Source organism: Protopterus annectens, chromosome 1.part1, assembly GCF_019279795.1.
Source record: "Protopterus annectens isolate FY-2018-M chromosome 1.part1, PAN1.0, whole genome shotgun sequence".
Taxonomy (NCBI): Eukaryota; Metazoa; Chordata; order Ceratodontiformes; family Protopteridae; genus Protopterus; species Protopterus annectens.
Window position 1 is genome coordinate 526710828 of NC_056726.1, and position 9636 is coordinate 526720463.

The 9636-nt window shown below is 40.0% G+C and overlaps 1 protein-coding gene across 1 annotated transcript in view; it reads right to left on the minus strand.

The window, feature by feature from the left end:
• The window catches only part of LOC122806225 (interleukin-20 receptor subunit alpha-like), a 764186-nt gene that overhangs the window by 18123 nt on the left and 736427 nt on the right, over positions 1–9636 (minus strand). The gene's annotated exons all lie outside the window — the stretch shown is intronic.

Sequence of the window (9636 nt, forward strand, 5' to 3'; positions counted from 1 at the left end):
AATCACAAGGCTTTCTTTAGTTATGTTAGGAACCTGGGTGGGAATTCCCAGATATGCTCAGAATTAGTCCAAAATGACAAAAACTCCACCGAGCCCACAGACATTGCCAACATCCTAGCTGACAGGTTCAGTGCAAACTTCTCCCCTCTCCCCACCAAAAGGGCAAATATCTATCCCAACAGAGTGCTGCCCCCCCTGACATCTCAGATGCTCAGGTAAGAGCCGCCCTCTCCAAAGCAAAAACACAGCATCAATGGGACCAGATGGTGTCCCGGGCTGCGCCCTACATGAACTCCAAGAAGAGCTAAACCCAAACATAAAACTACTGTTCAATCTTAGCCTTACTACAGGATATGTACCCAAAGAGTGGCGACAGCAACAGTGGTCCCTCTCCACAAAGGTGGTGCCTCAACGGATCCTGGAAACTATCGCCCCATAAGCCTGACTAGCTTGGTCTGCAAAGCTATGGAAAGGATCATCATGGACCTCATAAATAAAGATATTGGGGACCTACAGACACTGGATCCTACCCAGTTTGGCTTTGTTAAGGGCAGATCCTACCTCTTAAACCTTGTCGATTTCTTTGAAACAGTCACCAAGGCCATTGACGAGGGGAAGGTGGTCCACACAGCCTACCTGGACCTCGCAAAAGCCTTCGATACAATACCCCACTTGGCATTATAGATAAGCTCACCAGCTTAAATATAAACCCCTATGTCACTAGATGGGTTGCAAACTGGCTCAAGGACAGAACCCACATGGTTAGAATTGCTGGAGCCATGTCAGACTCCAAACCAGTTACAAGTGGCGTCCCACAAGGCTCAGTCCTGGGACCTCTCTTGTTCGGTATATATTTCTCGGCGGTACAGGCCAACACGGAAGGACTGTGGCTGACCAAGTTCGCAGATGACTGCAAACTGGGCGCCATAATCAACTCTCCAGCCGACACAAGCATCCTCCAAAAGGGCCTCAAAGAAACAGACAACTGGTGCCAGAGCCATGGCCTCAAGCTAAACACCAAAAAGTGTATAGTCATCCCTTTGGCAAAAACAAAGTGCCCACAAATTACCACATAGGTGGTAATCCATTAAGTACAGAAGAAGTCATTAGGGACCTGGGGACCCAAGTTGATAGCAATCTCTCATTTGACAACCACGTGGCCAAAGTGGTTAGAAAAACATTTTATATAGCCCACCTAATCATGAAGGGATTCACATCTAGATCAGGGGAGGTCATCGTACCTCTTTACTCATCCCTCATCAGGCCCATTATTGAGTACAATGCTCCTTTTGGGATGTACCTTACCAGACACCTGCAGCAACTGGAAAGACCCTACCTCACCAAGAGGATCAAACGGCTCAAACAGATGCCATATGCTGCCCGGTTAAAGAAACTCCAGCTCTACTTAGTGGCATACCGCCTACTCAGATGCGATCTGTGCCTGACGTATAAAGCCATGTCCAACCCGGAATTAATGGACATGCTGCACCTCAGAAAATCCAAATCCCATCGAGCTACGCGCTCGAGAGACTTGAACCTCAGCACTGAAATAAATAGGACATGCTGGAGGGACAGATTCATAACCCAGAGGCTCCCTTCACATTGGAATAAAATCCCAGTCCAGGTTAGGCAGAGTCCCACATTGACTCTCTTCAAGAGGAATCTTGATGAGTGGATGGGAGATCGTAGGTTTACCCCGGCTATCACTTCTGTGTCACTGTTAGACAGAGGCACAGTATACTAACCTCAAAAAAAGGCATAGCAAAATTAATTTAAAATGGGTGGCGAAAGCCAAACACACTCTGGCTAGGCTTATAAATGCCCTAGGGCAGATAGCCTAGTATGAACCTATGAACCTATGAACCTATGAACAGAACAATGATGATCCCGAGGGAAGCAGAATGTAAGAAAATACTGCTGTTGTTGGTGGTTCTTGATGTAGAAGTATTCAACAGAATAAGCTGGAATATTTTATGTAGGGCAATGAAAACATTTGCATTTCCTGATACAATAACAATCTTAATTGAGTGTTCCTCTTCAATAACTTGTTTCTGAACAGAGGGACTAGGCATAGTTGTCCTCTTCCCCCTTGTCAGTTTCGTTTTATTTAGAGCCATTAGCAAAGAAAATGAGGGACTCAGAGATTCAAGGATATAACTGGTATGGTAATCAAAAAAGGTGTGTTTTATTTCCAGACAATATTATTTTGTACCTGATAAAACTAGAAAAGGACATCTCAGTAGTGTGGACCATTTTGAGATAGTTAAGTCTTTTCAGGATATAAAATTTAATGAAGATAAAACAAAGACTTTGGCTATAAACTATGTACTCACTCATGAATTGGTTCAGCTACACCCATATTTATGGGGACATGATAAAATGAAGTATTTAGGAGTATAGATTAAAAAGGATTATGTTATGGCAGCTAAGGATATGTGGAAACAGATTAAACAAAAGATAATACAAAAACTGAAAAACTGGAAACTCTTGCTTATGAATATCGATAGTATGATACGAACAGTGAAAATGATTTTAGTCCCTTTAGTTTTAAACAAAGTTCATAGTTTTATCAACCAGAAGAGAGGTTGTGGACAGTAATTAATAAAGAGTTGAAGGATTTTATCTGGCACAGGAAAATGGCAAGGGTCAAGTGGGATAAGCTGATACTTCCAGTAGTAGTTTAGTATTAACTGATTAGAAGGGATATTTTAAAGCTACAGAGTTAAGGCTCATATACATAACATAAGTAGAAAGCTAAGTGGAAATGGATGATAATGAAGCAAGGAAGAAATTCAAGAAATAATGAGAGAGTGGGATTGTGGATGCAGATTTTTAAGGATAACAGCAGCAGCAATACAGACAATTATATGTGCAAAGCAACGGAAAGTATTCTAAGAACTAAGCCAACAAGAGACTGCAGTAAAGAGATTTTGCCAATAAGGAGTTAAGGATACAAATAATATGTAAGAGGGGCTGGAATTTACTGGGGGAAAAACTGGCAAAGAAACCAAGGTACTGGGAGCAAATAACTAAAAAAGGAAAGGTAACAGAATGGGAAGAGGCCAAGAAGACATTTAGACTTATTTGGACTGAAGGCTAGAGACTGCCTTCCCTATCAGGGACTGCTAGAGTACAGGCAAAGAGAAAGGGATGGGGGTATCCCAAGTGAAAGACCTGCTTTGGTAGAGTTTTTAACTGAATTTAGAACAGAAGCTGTTGTTAAAAAGGGATAATTAGTATGGCATATAAAATATTCATGATAACTATAGGAATCAATCAGAGGAGATTAGAAAAGATTAGGAAGAGAGACTGGATAACAATTCACAAGGAAACAATGGATGGACATATGTATGGCTCCCAAATATGCAACAAAGTCTAGAAGGATTTTTGCTTGGAAGTGTTTGCATAGGTATTTTTATACCCCAAGCAGACTCCAAAGATTTTTTCCTTAGGTACATGCCAAATGTTAAACTGGGAACATATGTTTTGGGAGACTAATGAGTTATCAGACTTTAAAAATCCCTACAGCATACTCCTTCAGAAATACTGGGTGAGCAAATAGGTGTAACTAAGAGAATTACTTCTGAGCTGGGATACAGGATCCGAATTGCCTAGACATAGCAAAGCATAGTTAAGTTTAATTCTTTTGACTGCCAAAAAGCAATAGATAGACATGGAAATCAAAGTCTAAACCAACTGTATTTGAAGTACTGAATATTGTAAGAGAGGGAGAAAAGAACTGAAAGTGGGATCTTTAGAAAAGGGTAGGAGAAAATTACATACTAATACTGGAAATATCTACTGCCAGGCTACATCACTAAATGAGTGCTCACTGGCTACTCTAATAATATTACTCACTCTTTTCATTGTATTCAATAAGACACCCGATCCCTGTATAATACAGTATGGTCTACAGCCACAATGACCCAGCTTCCTCTTATCCATTTATATTCAGAAGCATTCAATTGCTTGATCATTGTGCCTTCCTTAATAATGTGGTCTCCTATAACCAAGGCTCCATGTAACAATTTTATTTTTTTTTTTGCTTATTGTATCCCAAATGGTCATACCCAATCCATGTGTTGCACACAAACTTAAGGATAAGTGGGTTACTATGGCCTTATTCTTCCAACTAAAGGAGACAGATAAGCATTGGAAAAGATAATCTATCCAGTTCTGGTACAGGCAAGCAATCATCTGCAGTGCAGAAAATGCAAGAATGTGTCAATTTCTCTAAGTGCAACCATTATAAAGAGCAGCTGAAATAGTCACTAACAGACCTTCACACTGTGTTTACAGGTCAAAGATACCCTTGAGTTAGAAACAAACATTGCCCAGCCAACTATCTTCTATGCTGTTTCTCACTTTTATCACATCTTACGTCTTTTTTAGTTCACTCCCCCTCTCTAGTAATTCTGTGTTCCATGTTTCTATCAGATCATGTCTTCTGAGTAATTGAAACTTGACATGCTCTAAAGAAAATAAAGGACAGTAAATCTATGATGCTGAGTAGCTTAAGTTACATTATTTCCTACCTAGAGCTAACATTATTGCTTCTACTCCATTCTTCCTTTATAATCTCTTCCACTAAGCCACTGGCCTCCCTGATAACTGGAAAGTGCCCACATTATTATCATTTTTTAAAAGGTAACAATACCTCCTCAACAATTAGCACCCAGTTGCCCTTCTACCAGTCTTACGGAAAATGTGTTTCTGTTCAGTTTATTGCCCACATCACAACATTTTAACTTAGCAAGTTCTTTTTTCCAAAAACATTGTAGCCCTTATCATACTTACAAGTATATTAATATAGCAATACCCCACGCCTGGGTGTGGGTAATGCTGCCTTTACCCACAGTTGGCGTGGTTTGGTCAAGAGAGCGAAGCCCGAGTGGCCAAACAAAGCCAACCATGGGTAAATCCAGCATTACCCACACCCAGAAGTGGTTATTATATACAATGACATTATTTAAGAAAAAAATAATTACTTTTCTTAAATAATGGCATTGTATAATGCCTCCTTGCTGCCCTTCCGCAGCTGTCTGGTATTCTGTGGCAGTTCTGATGTACTGCACATGCATATGCCTATGCAGTACATCAGAGCTGTGGGCAAAAGCAATGGAGAAAGCAAGATCTCCATTGCTTTTTACTGTTTCGCTATGTTAAATGGGTTTAACATAGTGAGACAGCTTTAAAAAAAGCAACGGAGAATCTCTGTTGCTTATTTTAAAGCTGTCTCGCTATGTTAAACCCATTTAACATAGCGAGACAGTTTTGAAAAAAACAATGGAGAAAGCAAGATCTTCGTTGCTTTTTACAAACTGTTTCGCTATGTTAAATGGGTTTAACATAGCGACACAGCTTTAAAATAAGAAACGGAGATCTCCGTTGCTTATTTTAAAGCTGTCTCGTTATGTTAAACCCATTTAACATAGCGAGACAGGTTTAAAAAAAAATACAACGGAGAAAGCAAGATCTCCGTTGCTTTTTACACACTGTCTCGCTATGTTAAAGGAGTTTAACATAGCGAGACAGCTTTAAAAAAAGCAACGGAGATCTCCGTTGCTTTTTTTAACCTGTCTCGCTATGTTAAACTCCTTTAACATAGCGAAACAGTGTTTTAAAAAAGACTTATACTAATGGAAAAAGTCCGGGCGACTGGACCTTTTTCCATTAGTATAAGTCGATTTACAATGTGCACGCTGACCAATCAGCGTGCACGTTTTAGAATATTAACTGGGGGTCATGGTATAATATAGTATCTATACTGGTCCTGCCTTTATTTGTCTAGACAAGAGTTTTATCCTGATAAACTTTAACCTGCTGTTTACTGAGGTCTCCAAACTTTGCTCTATATCCACTTCATTAAGGGTATTAAAAATAACTACTTGGTGCACATACCTCAAACCATACCTCTTAACTGTCCAGATTTTTGCCTCATACTTTTGGTCTATTCCTCATAAAATTTATGTTTTTTTGGCAAATCGATGAGAACTGAAGTTTTTAAATAATGATAAATATTTGAGTTTCAGACTTCATGTCCTTTAGAAAATGCATGCTGATGTAAAACTTGTCATTTTAGCTAACTTCTAAGCTTGTAACAGCACTAATTAAATTATGTCCCTATTTTTGGGCCTCTGTCCCCCCATTATTTTTGCCTTTGTCCAGATTTCCTGCACTAAGAGGTTGGGACATATGCCTCAAATATAAAACCACTCCACCTGAATCCTCATTGGTTCTTGAGGGTGCTCCGCAGGAGTCTATTCTTGGCCTTGTTTTCCCAGTCTTTAACACTATCTTACCAACCTACCTTTTTGCTTCGCTCTCTCTGTTTTACGCTAAACATCTTATCTATTGACAATCCAGTAACACTTAAACTCCATCACTTGTGCTTTGCTGAACTTCTTATCCAATGACTAGCTCATCAATGACATATTGAAACTTTGTATAAATAAAGTGCGCTCCAGATTTCATTGCTTAAGTTTCAAAATAAAAAAACAAATAGCTAAATCTGGTAACAATCTTCATAAAAGGTTGAAATTCCACTCTCACAACAGACTCCTTCACATACACTGGACTCAACTCTTCACCCTCTCTTTAATACGTTGGTTAATAACCCAGAGTTAGATACGCCAAAGATGGAAGAACACAGCTCATACGAGTAATAAACTAAAAAATATATAGAATTTATTTGAGAAATGTATACAAGTAGTTAAGCGCTTCCAACTGATAATCCTCAGTCTTCCTCAGAACAATGTTTCCATTTTGTGACCAGTATATATAATATCAGTTATTTTGTATTTAAAAATCAGATCAGAACGGATGCCACTAGATACCCTGGTCTAAATGACCATATAAGCATAAAACCGTTTTTAGAGTTAGGATAGCACACTACTGCTAGTACAATTTATTTAGGTCTTATATCATTATGTAATTACATATGAAATTAATATGATTAATATATCCACTTCATTTAGTTCTTTTAGGAATGGTTAGGCAATATTTATTATATGTTTAATTATACTTATATATATTTTTATGTTTAAAATATTTAATTAATAAATTATTTTAATACATTTTTTATATATAAGATTAGGTAGGAATCATAGATATAATATGTATTTTTTATTATATATTTTACATCACATCAGTTATGCATTTAATAATTGCTGAAGTGTTTGTATTTTAAATTGTATTACAAGTGTATTAGGAATTTATATATGTGTCTGCTTAGTGGAAGTCATAAGTGCATTTTGCATGCTATCACTTTAAAAGTTTTGGCGCAATGTTTAAATACAAAATAACTGACATTATATATACTGGTCACAAAATGGAAACATTGTTCTGAGGAAGACTGAGGATTATCAGTTGAAAGCGCTTAACTACTTGTATACATTTCTCAAATAAATTCTATATATTTTTTAGTTTATTACTCGTACGAGCTGTGTTCTTCCATCTTTGGCGTATCTAACTCTGGGTTACATAGTCGTGTGTTTCATTCATTTGGATTAGTCGTACGTTGGTTAATAAGGCTTTATCTAAAGCTAAAAACACTGCCTCCATGGGACCAGATGGTGTCCCGGGCTGTGTCATACATGAGCTCCAAAATGAATTAACCCCGCATCTGAATACCCTGTTCAGTCTCAGCCTCTCGACAGGATATGTGCCCATAGAATGGCACACAGCAACGGTGGTTCCGCTGCACAAGGGTGGGCCCACAACCGACCCTGGGAACTACCGACCAATAAGCCTGACCAGTCTGATCTGTAAAGCAATGGAGCGAATCATTATGGAACTCATAAATGGAGAGATTAGGAACCTCCAAACACTTGACCCCACACAGTTCGGCTTCGTCAAGGGCAGATCATGCCTCCTGAACCTGGTGGACTTCTTTGAGACAGTTACTCAGGCTATAGATAAGGGAAAGGAGGTACACATGCCTTACCTTGACCTTGCTAAAGCATTTGACACCATTCCCCATTCGGGTATTATTGATAAACTCACCAACCTGGGCATAAACCCTTATGTCACAAGATGGATCGCAAACTGGATCTCAGACAGATCCCACAAAGTAAGAGTAGCGGGATCTATGTCCGAATCCAGACCAGTAACGAGCGGTGTGCCTCAGGGCTCTGTCCTGGGGACCCTCCTGTTTGGCATATACTTCTCAGAAGTACAGGCAAGCAGTGAAGTGCTCTGGCTGACCAAGTTTGTGGACGACTGCAAACTGGGTGCTATAATAGAGTCTCCGGCCAACATGGATATCCTCCAGGAGGGCCTTAATGAGACTGATGCATGGTGTCAAAGCCATGGTCTCAAGCTAAATGCTAAAAAATGTGTAGTAATCCCCTTTGGAAAAAACAGAGTACCCGCAAACTACCACATAGGAGGTAACCACCTGAAATCTGAAGAAGTAATAAGAGATCTAGGACCCAAGTAGAGCGTCAGCTTTCCTTTGATAACCATGTTGCCAAGGTAGTTAGAAAATCCTTCTATGTGACCCATCTGATCACGAAAGGGTTCGCATCAAGATCTAAGGATGTAGTGGTGCCCCTCTCCTCTTCCCTCATCAGACCCATTATTGAGTTCAATGCACCAATTGGAATGTACCTGGCCAGGCATCTCCAACAGCTGGAGAGACCACAGAGGTACCTCACTAAGAGGATTACTGGCCTCAAACAGTTGCCCTATGCAGCACAACTGAAAAAACTAAGGCTTTTCTCTGTTGCATACCGCCTTCTCAGAGGCGATCTCTGTCTAACATACAGAGCCATGTCCAACCCAGAACTGTTGAACATGCTCCATCTTAGCAAAACCAAATCTACTCGAGCTACAAGCTCTAGGGACATAAACCTCAGCACAACAATGAATAGAACATGCTGGAGGGATAGATTCCCTTCGCAAAGACTTCCCTTGCTATGGAACAAGGTCCCGATCTACATACGACAGAGCCCCTCACTATCACTCTTCAAGAGGAACCTTGACGAGAGGATGGGTAACAGAAAGTTCACACCAGGGATCACACCAACAGCTCTACTAGATAGGGGCCAAGGGTACTAGCTGCTAGATCAAGGGCCTAGGGAATTAACCAAAGTGGCGGTGAATACCGCACAATGTGGCTGGGCTAATATATGCCTTTGGGCAGATAGCCCAGTACCTACCTATGAACCTAATATGTATAAACTACATAGAGACTGTATATCTAAATGCATCATTGCCAGACTTGAGCAGGACTATCACTCATAATGATTACTCACTCAGCAACCTAGATCTGATACTGCTAGAAGTGATGTTTTCCCCATTGTTACCTATGTATTTTCATGTTACAATGATGCCACATCTGTCATCCTAGCCAAACAGGAAATTGTCCATAACAACATACATGTTTGTTTGCCCTAACTGCTCACTAGTGTATGCATAGATGTTCTCTTTCTCCCTTCCTCTCTGCACTGCTGTCTTGGTTGACCTTTCCCACCACCTCTCACATGCACAAGTATACCTACACTTTACCTCCCTCGTGCATGTCCCACATTATTCCTGTACTGGTTGCTCACACCTGTATCAACACTCTTCTTCCACCGTGGTTTCCGGTGTCAGAAGTTTCAGTGTTTGCCATTTTGTCACTAGTATGGGTCA